The sequence below is a fragment of the Cupressus sempervirens genome, chromosome 9 (genome assembly GCF_028749045.1).
Source record: "Cupressus sempervirens isolate cs-2001-9-10 chromosome 9, ASM2874904v1, whole genome shotgun sequence".
NCBI lineage: Eukaryota > Viridiplantae > Streptophyta > Pinopsida > Cupressales > Cupressaceae > Cupressus > Cupressus sempervirens.
Genome location: NC_143126.1, coordinates 15792633 through 15808447, shown reverse-complemented (window position 1 = coordinate 15808447; position 15815 = coordinate 15792633).

Sequence of the window (15815 nt, the reverse complement as noted above, 5' to 3'; positions counted from 1 at the left end):
ATGTGGAAGATTTGCATGGTGGTTTTGTTGTCCCTGTTGAGGTGGAAACCTTTGGTGAAGATGAAGATGGTTGTAGACCTTTTTTTTTGGTGTCAAAGTGTGGGACACACTTTTCTATCTACCGGGGGAGTCTAATGCAAGAGCATCTTGCATGGGAAAATTATTGAAAAAAAAATTTGGAAAAAAAAAATTGTGGAGGAGAGAGAAAGTGACAAAAATTAGAGGAGAAATAATAAAAAAATAAAAAAGGGAAAAAGGAGAAAAGAAAGGAAAAGAGGATTTCTATTTTTGAGGTGCATAGGTGGCATAATAGAAAAAAATAAAAAATAAATGGTTGTCATTTCATTTATCAAGGTGTGTGGGTAGAATTCTAAAAAGTTATGAATATTGTAGAAAGTTGTGGATATTGTAGAAGGTTGTGGAAGTTGTAGAAGGTTGTGGAGGAATTCTAGAAGCTTGTGGATAAGTCATGCATGGGGTGGTAAGTGCCTATTTAAGCAAGGCATATGAGCATTTCTAATCAAGCTCAAGGAGAACCTTGAGGAGTAGAAGCTCGAGAAGAAGGTGAAAGCTCAAGGAGAAGCTTGAGGAGTAGAAGCTCAAGAAGTAGCTTGAGAAGGAGAAACTTGAGAAGTGGAAGCTTGGAAAGCTTGGAAGGCTTCAAGGTGTGAAAGAGAAGGAGGAAGTGAAGAGTGAGTTTTTTTGAGTCTGTGGACAAAGCGCCGAATGTGAGGCAGTTTACAGCAGGATTGTGATGGAGTTGTGAGTGTGTAGACAGAGTGCCGAATGTGAGGCAGTTTACACTTGGATCTTGGATTAGGTTTGTGAGAAGAGCTAGTGGCTGCAGTTTAAAAACAAGGAGGTTGCTTGGTGGCTTGCGAGCACAAGTTGAGATCTCAGAGGTTTCTACCAAAGTGTGGATCTGGGCTAGCTTGGGTTTGGATTGGATCTTGAGAGATCTTGTTGCATTCTTTGTCATGAGTTGGTAAGGGTGGTGTGGCCCTTTGTTAGTGGTATCAAAGCATACCTTTGTCAGTGGTATCAAAGCATATCTACATTATCTTTATGACAAAATGGAATTATAGCCTATAGAAAGTTGCAATTTTATCATTTAACAAGCTTCAAACTATCTGATCTAATTGAATTTATTGCTAGATTTAGAATCTCCAACAAAATCAAGATTGGAAGCCTAAATAAAGTTGAAATTCAATCATTTCACAACCTTCAAACCAGCTAATCTAATCAAATTTATTGCTAGATTTAGAATCTCAAACAAGATTAAGACTGGTCAAATTAGATTATTAATACATTTTTGCCTTTGATAGGCAATTAGACTTAGTTTTACAAAGTATTGGCTATAGTTGCTTGTAATTTATAAACAAAACTATTTCAATGATATTATTGTGAGTTGTCAACTAGACACTAGAAACTATTGCAAGATTCTGTTTAAATGTTGTTTATTCTTTGAGAGCATTGATATTTCATTATTTTTAATACCTTCCTACATGAATAAAATGAATGTGTTCTCTAAATTTCTCGATTCTATTGTAGAAGCATTCTTCCCAATTGTTGTAAGTTGGCCTTCCATTTTGCAATCATTAATGAAGACACCAAATAATTATGGCAAAAGAGATGAAAGTTTTGACTCAGAGGCTCGAGCATCAAATGATGGATAAGGTTTGAATCCAATGACGGAATGAAGGAATGCATACCTATAGGTGTTTAAGGGAGTTTTCAGCATTGGCAGAATAATCAGTTTCTAAACTCCAATAAGGTGAAATCTAACAAGTTTTAGCACAAGGCTAACAAATCTGACCAGGTTCAGGGCTTCCTCAGAATAGGCAATAGATGGGTTGATAGATAGCCCCCTCCTCGTAATGGCAGATGGCATTTAAAAAACCCATTTTAAACATATGTGGTCTAGAGTCTCCCCGCTCAGACCCCAGGACATACCTAATACAATCTCGATAAATGGATATAACCACCTCCATTTAAGGCTAAGGGTGCCAACAAAGTTGTTGTCTCTAGGGCTCAGAGAAATGGTTTGGACATTTCTTCCTCACCACATTCAAATCAAAATTTGGTTCTAGGGCATACATTTAATATTGGGGAAAACTTTCTTTCCACACAGATTGATGATTTCAAGGAATGAGCTCTAATAGGTACAATCTGTGGTAACTATCCTCTAAATGATTGTATTTCTAATTGGGTCCTTCAAAACTAGGAAGGGGTGATGGATACTTTCTGTACTGATGAGGGCCATGGATTTTTTGTAGCCATTTTTGGGGATCAGGTTCTTAGAGACAAGACCCATAGGAAAAGAGACTGGTTTATTAATGGCCATGGCCTTTACATGCTAACCTGGCATCCGAACTTTGTTCCATCATCATATGTTGTTCCTTTTTCTCTTATCTGGGTATCACTACCAACTTTACCAATGGAATATAGAGATTTTGAAATCTTGGATTTAGTGGGAAAATCTCTAGGTATTTTCCTTAGGCTCAATTGGTTTTGTTTTAATAAATGCCATTTCTCAATTAGAATATGTGTTTTGAAAGACAATAAGAAAGAGTGGCCATCTGCTGTGTTCTTAAAATCTAAATTAGGAAATCATCGGCAAAATATCAAAATAGATCATTTTGATCAAGTCCATAAAAGATAGAATTCCCTAGGTCATCTTACTTTAGAGTGTGCTTCAATGATGGATGAGGTTGAAAGAGTTTGTTCAGATCATGCCTCATTGGCTTCATTGTGCTCCATATGTGTGAAATATCAAAATACATTGAAAATTAGGGGATGTTGGAAGGTCTGCTCAATACAAAAACTAGAGATTGTCCACTTGTGGACCACATAGGAATACACATCGCCTCATTTGAAACCATACCAGAACTCATAAATGTTCACGTAGGGCATCATGAGGGGGAGTGGGAGAAGGGGACCACAAAAACTATCTATAGCCCACATACATCCCTACCTCCTGATAACCAAACTGAGATTGAGGAAGGGGAAATCCACTAGGGCCTTGATCCACTAGAGGCATGCCAAAATAATGAAGAGGTTTTTTTCATGCAGAAGGAAGAACTATCAACAGAAATACGGCTCCCCTTTTCTTGTCATATAAGGCCCAAGTGATAGATTCCTTACCGATAGAAATGATTGAGAATGCTGATTTACTTGCAAAGTTGAAGATGGGTAATACAGGACACGAACTTCTTCCCCTTTTGAGTGGTATTTGGGCAGAATTAGATTGCCCTACAGAGGGATAGGTTGCAAGAAGAAAAATGTTAGAGAGAAAGGTGTCGCCCATCCTAGACATGGACCCCATTGCCCAGATCATATCATATCAAGACCTTGTGCAGTAAATTTGAAGGATCAACCACTTTATGTTTCTAAAAGGTTTGTTAATCTTTCCAAGAAAATGCCCTTGCTATCTAGTTTATCATCACACTTTCATCCCCCACAAACATCAATTTTGTTTTGCTTAACCTTGGATATGGATCTTCAAGGGGCTGCATTGGGTAATGCAACCTAGGTTGCTCTACAATGAAGTGAAATATCCTTCTTATTGTTGGAGAAGGTAGGAAGATACACCTAAGGGCTTGCTTGCTTGTTTTTTTTTAAATAATGAGAATGCCCAAAATCTTTTAAGCGAAGAAGTGGGTATTCTTAAATCCACTCCAAATGTAGCTTCAAGCATGACATGTGAGCATGGTCTCCATTGCCACAACTTCACAAACTCTACAACCTGTGTGAAGGATTTTTGTGCAAGCATTGTAAAGCTCTTACAATTGCATACCAAATCTGGGAAATCTCTAGTTTTTTCATTTTCAAACTCAACAGTTTTTGTAAAAATTTTAATCTAGTAATTATAGCTCTCTTAATTCCATTTCAATGAATCCATGCTATGAAGGAGCTGGATATATATGCATCTAAACACTCCATGCAAAAGGCTCATTTTGGGGAGCAAATGGAAATCTTTGTTATTTTAGACTCAGATTTTGTAGCTTTATAAACAAAGAGTGCATAATAATCAATGGAAATCTCTATCATGCAATGCCCTTACATGAAAATTTCTTTTAGTGAAACAGGAAGTCTCTATTATTTTTAGATTAAAATTTTATAGCTGCTCTAATCCCCAAGAGTCCACAGTTGAAATCAGAACATTTAAAACAACCAAATGCAATACCCACCATATAAAAAAATGCATAATGACTTCCATACTTTGAGTGTATCTCTATGACTTCCATACTTTGAGTGTGTCTATATGCTCTACCTTGATGATTCTACAGGGAATTATGTTAAACAATTCATCTTCCCCTATGAAATATTTGCAGATTATATTGAAATCTTAAATTTTGACCGTGGCTATACACAACACTGATATTTTAATATCCTTCCTCAATATCTTTTGACATAGAGAAATTAGTCACATAGTGGAATGGAAGAGTGTATGTACACCCTTGGCATAATCAGATCAGCTATCTTGGGAATGGGCACAGTATACAACAATCACCATATGATTTACATTTCCACCATGTTCAAATCATTTCTCATACTATCATTATATGATGCAAATTGTTATCATTCGTCCTTATTTTGGATGTATAATCACTTTAATGAATTCAGCTTGAGCTTTTGAGGTTCCTAGAGGCATAATATAAATTCTTCATGCATTCATTTGATATGTATTATCACCATGAATGGTGATGATTTAGGACACAAACTAGTCTATGTTATTAAGTCACCTCCTTATAGATTGATATTGTTCATGCTTGATTTCTATTTTTATAAGAGTTCCCTCTAAGTCATGAGATCAATGACTACTCCACCAAATCTTCAACATTATCTCTAAAATGGAGGTCCTAAAATTTTGCGAAGATTTGGGCTCCATTACACATAAGATCCCTAACTACAACCTCAATACCTAACATGGTCTTGGGTAACTAAAGGAAATATTTTCTCAACCCAAAACCATAAACCTCTATGCATCTCCTCATCAAGTTCCAAACAAGAACCTGATCTATCACTGTCAAGAGATTGATAACAAAGATGTCAGCATATCTAACTCTAAATTCAACTAACCAGGCAGAATCTTTGTGATCACCAACTAAAACCTTATTAATGAAACTCAAATATGCTAACTCACTACAATCAACCAAACATCATTTGGAAGCATGCACACTAACATTGTGAAGTGGTTGCAATAAAAATACTCTCTCAAGTGGTAAATAATTGAACTATACCCAAAAAATATCCCACAATTGATTGCACTAATATCTACAAGAGTACAAATTAATCTACCCATAGGTTGCAGCTACTGTAAACAATATAGAAAATCTAAGGGAGTAATAAAGAATATACAAGAAGTAAGTAGCTAAAGTATCATCTCCTACGATCAAAATACCTGTACTAACCAGCCACATCCATAAAATGCTCCATTGTTGATCAAAAGAAACCATCCAACTCATCACTCAATCAAGGATTCAAGTCAAGCATTGGCTGATTAAAAAGTGGATAAAGGTACTAACAAGCAGTGTAAAAACTCCAAGGGCCTTTGTCCATAGCATAGTGAAGTTCACTATTTCTAACCTATAATAAGTGTAAACTATCAAACCTTACAACATAAAACTTCATAAGATGAACTCCCCATGTTTGAAAGATCTAAAATAAACAATATCTACTGTTGCTTATGCTTAAAATCAGTGACTAAATATGATGTAGAAGCACTTGGGCTGACAAGCAACCAATGCCACCCAAAAAAAACTTCCCATTTTACCTTGTTTTGGTTCGAAGGTCGCTCGGGCTTTATTTCAGGACTAAATTTTAATCACATTTTATACTTACAGCCACCCTAATAAACATGTATACAAAATTTGGATGTGTAGACAAGACACACAAGTTGTCTGACAGAATTCCTCAAAGAGATGTCATTTCATGGATTGGGAATGGAATGACTGAGGAAATTTTCAAACAATTTTTAGGTGTAAAAACAATTTCAAAAGCAAAATTGTCAGCATCCTCCAACATCTACCAAGGCATAAAACCAGTTATTAGAATTTCTCCAAACAAACACAGTAGTTTACATATGCTTCCATATGAGGAGAGAACAATTTGTATTGTGAAACCAAAAATTGCAACACACAACCAGGTTATGAGATTTGAAAAGTGAATGCAGGTAGTTGTGAATGGTGGAAAGTTAAGGCAGTTGTGAATGGTGAAAAGTGAATCTAGAGGTCAGTTAGAAATAGTAACATGGGAATATAGAAAATAAATTTATGAGTATATTGGTGGTGTTAAAAATAATTTCACAACTCACAACCAAGTTGTGATTTTTGAAATTTATTAAAAAACAAGACCAAAAAGTAGTTATACTAATTACTCACTAATAAGCCGCAATTATTTTCTAAGATTTTGGTTCTATACAACAACACCATGCTCTGAATATGGTATGAAGTAAATCCAATGATCGCAAGATATCTGCATATCTGTGCATGTATAATGTAGTAATTATAAATAGTTCAAACTCCATACCCACAGGTCTTGCAAGAAAATAAATGTAACAATGGTAAAATGTGGAGGAACTCAAAAAACAAATCCCAGCTGAGTTCATGGACCCGTGCCATCATTGTTCCTATTCATTGTTCTCTCTCTGAACTTCATAATTGGAGATGCGTTTAAATGTAAATGTGTAAGTAATGGAAAGCCCATTAAACTTCAATTTTGCAAAGGTTTTACGGTGTGAAGAATCAAATGAGATAGTTTGTAGGAGAATGTCCAGGATGTGTTTAGAACATAGTCAAATTATAGAGCAAGAGGCAAATTTCTAGTTTGGTTTAGTGTTCCAAAAAAATTCCAATGTTTGTGCAATTTGCCAAAAAACATTTTCATAAAAAAGGGAGGAGGGGGAGGGGGTTTATAAACTCTGAAAGGAATGTCACATCAAGAAAGAAAAGGAATGACCAAAATATGCACAATATAGACTGGCGAGACTGTGTCAAATGAAATATTCCCGAATAGTGTAAACACATGCTGATACACAGGCTGCAACTGAACCATTTGATAAGATTCTTCCAAAGAGAAATGTCACCCCATTAAAAGGAATTATAGAACCATTCCCAACTAAGAAAAATAATGCTTAAATAGCTCAAGTAATGACTGAACTTTGTGTCAAGAGTTTGTCTTACAATTCATGTTTGCAATAATATTTTTTGACACAAAAATGTGAACTGGATGTAAGTAAAATGAAATTTTTTTTTGTCAATCAAATGCCCCAATTAGAAATAAAATACAAGCTCACCTTGATCAATTAGCAGACAGACTGCTATCCAATATGCAGAGGTGAAGCTTTTAAAATTCACTGGTCAATAAGATCACCAACCTTCTAGCAAATAGTGTGAGCATGGTACTATAGAATTTGTCCATAGCCAAGCTTTAAACTGGGATGTTCAAATAAACATAGCCATCATAGTAGCTAAAAATTAAAAAAAGCGTGAAAATCAAGGGAGTAACTCCCATGTCTTGATTTAGTACAACCAAAAATGTGTAGAAGAGGTAGTCATTACTAATCAGATATGGTTACAAAACAATAAGGATTGATTTTGGATGGTTTGAATGTTAAAATCGCAGTTGTTTGGGGTGATTTCACTTTCTCTTAGCTGACTATAGTTAGAGTGAAGATTTGAATTTGTTCATCTTAATAAGAAAAAGAAGATTAGCATCCCAAAAAAAATCTTCATGATTGAGAGGCTTGGAACAAGTTGGACAACAAATTACAATGCAAGAGATAGATAACAAATGTTGCATTAGATAATTGGCATTGAGGTTATACTTAAGATCCTTTGAAGTTCCAAGTATTTAGATTCTGTTAGCGGATTTTAGACTATACTATCGCACTAGGTTTTAGGGTAATTTATATAAATAGTTAGGTTAATGAATTTTTAATGTAAGAGAATATAAAAAAATTACACATTTTTTTGAGGCCTCTAGACATGAGTTCTAGGCTGCAGTAGGGTATGGTTTTGCCAGCATATGGGCTACCAAAATCACAAATCAAGGTATTTTATGGTTTTACAGCATGAGACTGGTTTAGGGGCGTGAGGTAGATTTTCATGTATACAAACATGAGCAAGCTCATAGGAAAAGCTTGTGCTCTAAAAATGCAACAATAGAACAAGTCTAGATAATTAGTAATGCTCTAAAAATTCAACAATAGAACAAGTCTAGATAATTAGTAATCTTATTGAGATATTAGGAATAATGAGCATACATAGATAGGATTGACTACATCTAGCACCAAAATAAAATAATATTGAAACCAAATGCCAAATTATTTCTTAAAAACACAAAGATATGGTAAGCTTTCAATAATAATATGACTCGCTAGAAATTGTCCCACAATTATTATTTTTATTTCACCATAAGCAAGGCTTACCTATATTGTATTTAATTGAAAAGAATGTAACCACTCTATTTAAACTTTTATCAATTCATGAATAGAAAGAATGGATTGCATTATTATATGCATTAGTATAAATAACAATATATTTGGATATCTTTTGATTGGAAAAAAAAATAATCATACTCGGGTCAAATCTGATTACATGAATGTAACCATCCCACTGTAAGTTGTAACTATCTATGAATTTTAAAGAATTGACAAAGAAAAGAGACTTTTCAAAAGCAAAAGTTTCACTGATGACTCACGTCCCACTTTCACATACCTCCACCTTGTTAGAGAATCTTAGAGGATAGCCAACATCATGCCTCACAATCTCCCACTGACTGAACTTTCTTTCCAATGTAGCCAATACAGAAAAAGATACAATAACTTTCTAGAACCTGGAGCAAGCATTGTGAAAAATTAGGAATATGCAAATTTAACAATAAACAATCAAACTTCAAAAGAAAGTGTTCCATTGTCTGGAACTGCAAAAGTAAACCACTCTATAAACTACTCTGTGAATAGAGAAAGAGAGGAAGGGGATAGCAGTCTAGGCTGTGTGGTGGAGAACCAAAAGGCGAATAGTATATAATTATTTTAGTTAAAGAAGAATTCAGCCACCATCTTGTAAACAAAAACAGACCAACTAACATGCTAGAAAATTAAGGATTTATTTGGTATATTGCAACCTTAATTAGAGGAGAAAATAGTTTGAAAGGGGCACTAACAAGATATGTGTGATCACACTAAACATAAAAAATCTAGAGTAAAGATATTTTAAAATGTTCGTACACTCACCTTGGTCAGATTATCACGATACCAGTTCAATTAAGTAAAAATAATTATTTAAGGATTAAGACAATTTGAATTAATTAAATTCCAAAGAAATAAATGAGATCAAAAATTATATCTATAAAATTGAAGAACAATAAACATAGTGAACACTAACATATCATTAGAATCAGATTACAAGTTTAAGGACTAAACTTGAAATAAAGACATTCTAATCAAACATCTCTGCCAAGATGCTATGGAAAATTTTAATTTACAAGAAGAAAAATGACCTACTAATATTTCTTTTCAATGTGTCTGCTATGTGTTCAAAAACTTTTATGAAATAAACTTACTAGATTTCTTTTCAGAATTTTGCAGAAAGGGGAACACAAGAAAAGTTGATTGAAGAATCATTTGAAAGTACCTATTGATTTCTGGTTGTATCTTTGTATGAAAATAGTGCAGTGCCTTTTATAACAATGGAGTAATGTAGGTCATCAATTGGACTGGATGAGGAAGCACAAGACCACTCATGTGTTCCCTTGGTGGCCTTTGGTACCTAGGATTGTTCATACTGACAAATCACTACTTGAAAAAGCCAATCAAATCATCACAAGTCCAACAAAAATGTCACACTATTCATTATAAACTAAATAACTACTACAATAATTTTCATGGGTGAATATCCAAGCCTTGGTCTCCTTCTTTCTCATACTCCCATAGGTGGATGCATGATGCCTTGATGTTGGAGGAATTGTGAAGCAACTACAAGAGGTGCATAGTACATAGTCAAATATTAAGGAGGAACATCAACACCTCTAGAACTAGAAAAGCTAGATATTAGCTAGGCAATGTTAGCTTACCATTGAGCTTGCAATGGTACATGCCAAATCTCTTTCTACTGGACAATAGTGAGCTAAATTGGTTTTCTACACAACATGTACCCTGCAGTTACACCAAAAATTGAGATTGACTCAGCTTTAACAACTTAGATGTTATTTAGTAATATATAGAAGATATTTGACAAAATAAACCTTTGAAATCATTGCCTAACTAATTTTTTAAGAAGTCCACAATTCTAAATGGGAATGGGGAGAGTAATGCTTCAGCTACTTGTTGTTTCTTCGAGGCACATAAATAGGTAACACCACAATCATTCTAGAATCAAGAAAAATAAAACCAAAAGAAATTTTTAAAAAATGATCTTGTTGCATAAATACTCCAACATGAATATGTTACTCAAACCATTGCAATTGACTTAGCTCAAGCACATTTGTAAATATGATCTCTTCTAGAAAAATGGGTAGATGTTGTAGGAGAAAACTATGAAGAAATATCACAACAGATATTTTTTATATTAAACAAATACAAGCATTCAAATTTGTTTACCATCATCGTGAAGTCAATAGATGCATGCACAACAACAAGCAGAGCCCTATATGGAGAAAGCTCCATAGAAATGCAAATAATATTGAGTAAATGGTTTTAATCCAGGTTTTTGAATTGAAATGGTAAAAATTCTAATGGATACAACACAAGAACAACAGCATAATTTCCTGTTCTAGATTTTTACAAGTCAAAATTGTCTGTATGTATTACCCAATCACCTTGCTTGAGATCAACATTCATATATCTAATTAATTCCATTTTTGGTTTCCATTGGAATCAAATCTCAAAGATTATTAACGTTTCAATTGCAAAAATAAAAGACTTGGGTATTGATGGAATGACATTAATTACTTATTTTATATGATGTAATAATATCTAGATTCTACATGAATTGAACTTGTTAACAACACAGTATAACATGATAAGAAAACTTGTTTTATATGAACTAGTGACAATTTTAGGTACTGGTATAGACAACATTTTAACCTCAATGTAATTCCCATCTTAGGGGGTAAGGGTTTTAGGAGTACCTAGCTTAGAAGTATGTATGTTTCCATAGATTTCCTCTAGTTCAAAAATTCAAAGTAGTTTAGCAAATGTGTCTAAGGCTATCAATAGAGTAGCTTTTTATAACAACTTGTCTTCATATTTGAATGAGTTGTTTCCAATTCCCATTAACTGAGGTACTATCAATGGAGCTAGGAATAGGGTTAACCAGATGGTGCGAAACATAGATTTTGACAAACTAGCAGCTCTTTTTAATAAAAGAGGAAATGACGAATGAAAAATATATCAATTTCATTTCCTATTAATTTCTGAATGGTTGGATCTGTGAATTCTTAGGGCACATTGGGTGATCAAAGCCAATAGGATTTTAAAGAAGAAAAATTATTGAGCTAAATTAAAGGAGGATTCCAAGAAAAAGCTAATAACAGTTTCTTCTTAAACCAATAGAAAGGTTTCATATCTCATCCTTGAGAGATTACATTTTAAAAAATTTAACAGGGGAATGGGAAAGAGTAATTTTGAAATAAAGAGTGTCAAGCCAGTTATATTGTACCCATTGATGTGGCTTATGCAATCGCACTTTTACCTCCCCACAGCTAACTCAAAACAGCATGTGTGTGCAAATCTTGAGCCTTAAAACTCAAAGAGCCTTTATCTACTTTGATTGTCGGTATAAAGATTGACAATTTCATCTCCTGGATATAAAGTTCTATATCCAAAGGCCAGGTTTATTATTTTTTGAGAGAATGTGGATATCAACCCTCTTTTTTGTGAAGACCACAATCTTTTGTATTTTTTTGAAACCCTCTTTCCAAAAGTAAAGAATCACTAGAGATGAAGTCCAAAGATAATTTAAGCATTTTGCTTCCAGAAAACCTCTTACCCACAATCAATTCATTAAGATTTCTATAAATCCTTGTTCTCAAATCCATCTACCCTTAATGTTCTTGAAATTTTCCTCTAAATCACTGTGCAACCTTTGGACCATAGGATTTCTTGAAATCTAACCCACGAAACACAACTGCTTTACATAATCCGCCCATTTTCCATCAAGATCACAAGTTGGGTATTGTGTAGCCTCTTCCGAAAACATTTTTGAGAAGTTTTTTCTTAAAGATGTTTCATTCGAGTTGCTCTTGCAAATCCACAGTCATGATATCTGTCCATCGCCCACTATGGAAAACCCATTCCTGAGAATGCAAATTTGTCTCGCACCCATTAACAGACATTAGGCAAATATTTTGATGCATTCTTAAGGCTTATTCTAAACCCGTGGCCAAATTTTGTGTCCCTTCGTCAGAGATGGAAAAGGAAAAACCTGTCATCATTGTTTCTTTGTGCTATTTGCTTGGGTATTTTATTGTGAAAATGAAAAACTTGAATTCGGGCGCAACGTTTTGCTGCTAACTTTTCCCCTAAAAAAAATCAAGAAATTAGGGGAAAATAAAGTTAAAGACAATATTTTATTTACGTCTTAAAAAATTGTCTTTAAACAACCTAGCTTGTAGTAGTGATTATTGTGATAAAGAAAGTAGACCCATCTGTAGCATGAAAAGTCATCAATGAAAGTGAGTAGGTAGCAACCTTGGCTGACTAATCTCACTACAAAAGGACCTGCTAGTACCATGTGAACCAACTAAAGAAAAACTAGTGCTCTTAAAGACTTCCCTTTATCAAACTTCTCCTCTAGATATATATCCACTAAACATTTTGAACATTCACCCTTAGAAAAGTTGATTGTAGGTAGACCTTTGACAATGTTTTTTGAGCAAAGTTGCTAAAGATAGCAAAAGGCAATATGACCATACTGCTCATGCCATAATTTGGTTTGTGAATAAGATTGAGTCAACAAGGCATGTGAAGGAGACTTAGGCACAAAGTGGGAGAAAGGATAAGTCCTTTTGTCATGATTAACTTTCCCCGTAGCAACCAATGAATCATCTTTTAGATTTCACACCATGACTGAATCTAGAAGGAACTCAACTTTGTTGCCATCTCTAAGGTGAGTGATTTGATAAATTGAGAGGAAATTAGAGGTAAGGTTTGGAAAATAGAGAACATCTTTGAATTTCTCATTTTCCATCTCCACATGTCCTTTCCCTTCAACTTCTATTTTTGTATCATCTCCTACAAAGATGTAGGATACCTACGACTACTTCAATGAAGAAAAGTCTTCTTTTGAAGAACCCATGTGATATGAGGCACCTAAGTCAAGAATCTATTGCACTGAAGAATTTGAACTAGCCATTAGTGCTTGCCCTTTTCCCTTTGAAGTGGTGGAAGTTGAATCCTTGAAAGCATTTGACACACTGATTTTGTTCTTCTTGAGTAGATTTTCCAACTCATTGATTCTCTTAGCCTTGCAATGATGCTCATCATGATTCGGTTTCTTGCAATATGCATAAAATAGTTTTCCCTTCTTTTCATTGCTTCCCTTCTTGTTGGAAGAAGAATTTCCTTGCTATGAGGAGGAAGTTTGTTGTGTCTTAGATTGTGATTTTTTCTTCTACTACTTCTTCTTCTTGTTGCTAGAACTTTTTCTACTTTGACTTGATTGGTTCTCATCACTAGCCATCAATGCTTTGGTCTTTGATGACGTGAGAAATCCCATATCTATCAACTTAGTTTGTTCAAAAATCAACATTTCTACAAATGCATCAAATGTAGGCTTTTGGAAAGAACTTCCCATGGTCAACCTATGAGTTTTATAACTTGAAACAAATGAAGCATACTCTAAAGGTAGCCTCTTCAGGATGTGATGAATCAATCAATTATCTTTCATGGGATTACCACAATCTTTATGTAGTGCTCTAAACTCATTGGCTTTGTTGATATAATCTTGAATTGTGTCAAAATTCTTTGGATCCAATAGAAGTATGTCATCCTCAATCTAATATCCCTTTTCCTGATCCACCTTATGATACAATGATTCAAGTTTGTCTCAAGCAGGTTTGGCTTCCTTGAAACTAGAAATGTGGAAGACGAGATCTCTATGTACACAACTCCTAATAATTCCTAAAGCCTATTGGTCTTTAATTTGCTAATCAAAGAGTGTTGTAGCATCAATGGGTTTGGGGATTGTACCATCAACATAAATATTTAGACCTTTTTTGATTAATCTATTCCATATAATATCTTTCCATGTAGAATAATTGTGTGAAGTTAGAAGTGGACCTTTAAGTGAACCCATGATGCAAAAAAGTAAAAGAGCACAAAAGAGAGACACAAAAACATAATACACACCCCCCTATTCAGTCAATCAAAGAAGCCCCCACCAAAAGATGCTTTTGGCACTTTATATGTAGTGGTTGTACAATAGGCCACTTGTCAAAATGTACAAAATGGACTTTTGATTTGGATATATAAAACTACCTTTTGAGGCTCAAATCTATCACTAAGCACTATAGCTCAGATGTACAATAATTTTGAAAAGTAATCAAAGCATTACAATGCTAAAAAGGCCCTAAGTCTGAAAGTGACATTTTTCCACACAACCCTATAATCTGATAACAAAGCTGGAAAGTAAACAAAAAATTAAGAACTTTAAAAAAAATGGAACCTGTTTTCGAATCTAGATGAGCCTATATAGAGTGTTTCAAGTTGCAAAATGCAGGATTGGATAGGTATAGTTGCCAAAAAATGCAATTTTTGACAAATCTATGCACCAAAACTAGAAAAGAATAGTACCACTTAAAAGTTTAACAAATTCTATCCAAAATAAAAATTGCATCTGATTTGGAGTCTAAATGACTGAATTATGGCCTCCCAAAGTCAGACTGTCAAATCAAAACTACATCTAGAGAGGGGTCTTGGTAGAAGACTATGAGTTTAAATTTGATGGTCAAACAGCTATCATAGTAGTCCAAAATTGCCTGGTACTGGCAGTCAGATGGCTATCAAATTTAAAACAATGTCAGGCTAGTGTCAGTGAAGAAAGGCCACAAGGTGATGTGGCAGTATGAATGGCTTACATGTCATATAGATTTGATACATGGTAGTCATACATCATACGGATCTAACATCACTTGCTACACTTGGCAGTATTTGACTGGTGCAGGTGTCCATGTGTTTGTCCGTGTGGCAAAGAGGCACAACAACGCATAGTAGGAGCATTGATTTTTCCAAGTTGCAATTATTGATTTGTGTCGTATGGTGGATCTATAGGGTCCACCTATCATCAATGGTGAATAGTCTAGAGATAGTAGTCAGTAGTAGCCAAGAAGTTGTTTTCAGTCGCCATTACCATAAAACTGGAGTGAGCTGGCACATGTGGACAATTCGGCCAATGTTGCATGGTGTTCGAGGGGAGGTAGACTATATAATCTCCAGTTGCCAATGGGCTTATTTCTAATGCTAGGAAAGGTCTTCAAATAGTGTTGGAAATAGAAAGTGCTGCCAAAAAATTAAGGCTTAAGGCCTAGTTTAAAAGGAAAAACCTGAAATATTAAAATAACAAAGCCACTGACTTTTGAGGAAGAAGGCCAGTGGTTTGGAAATGTGGTCACCGGTGGTTTGGTAATGTAGATTTGTAATGGGTCGAACTGGTAGTAAATACCACCAAATATAAATGAGGAATATGCCACTAGCCAATACAGAATATTATGAGTAGGGTTAGGGTGTCACTGCCTGGTGTCTATATAAAAAAAATTCTCTCTAGGCCCAAAGGGAAAAAAATTATAAAAATTTCTATGAAAAAGCAAATAGA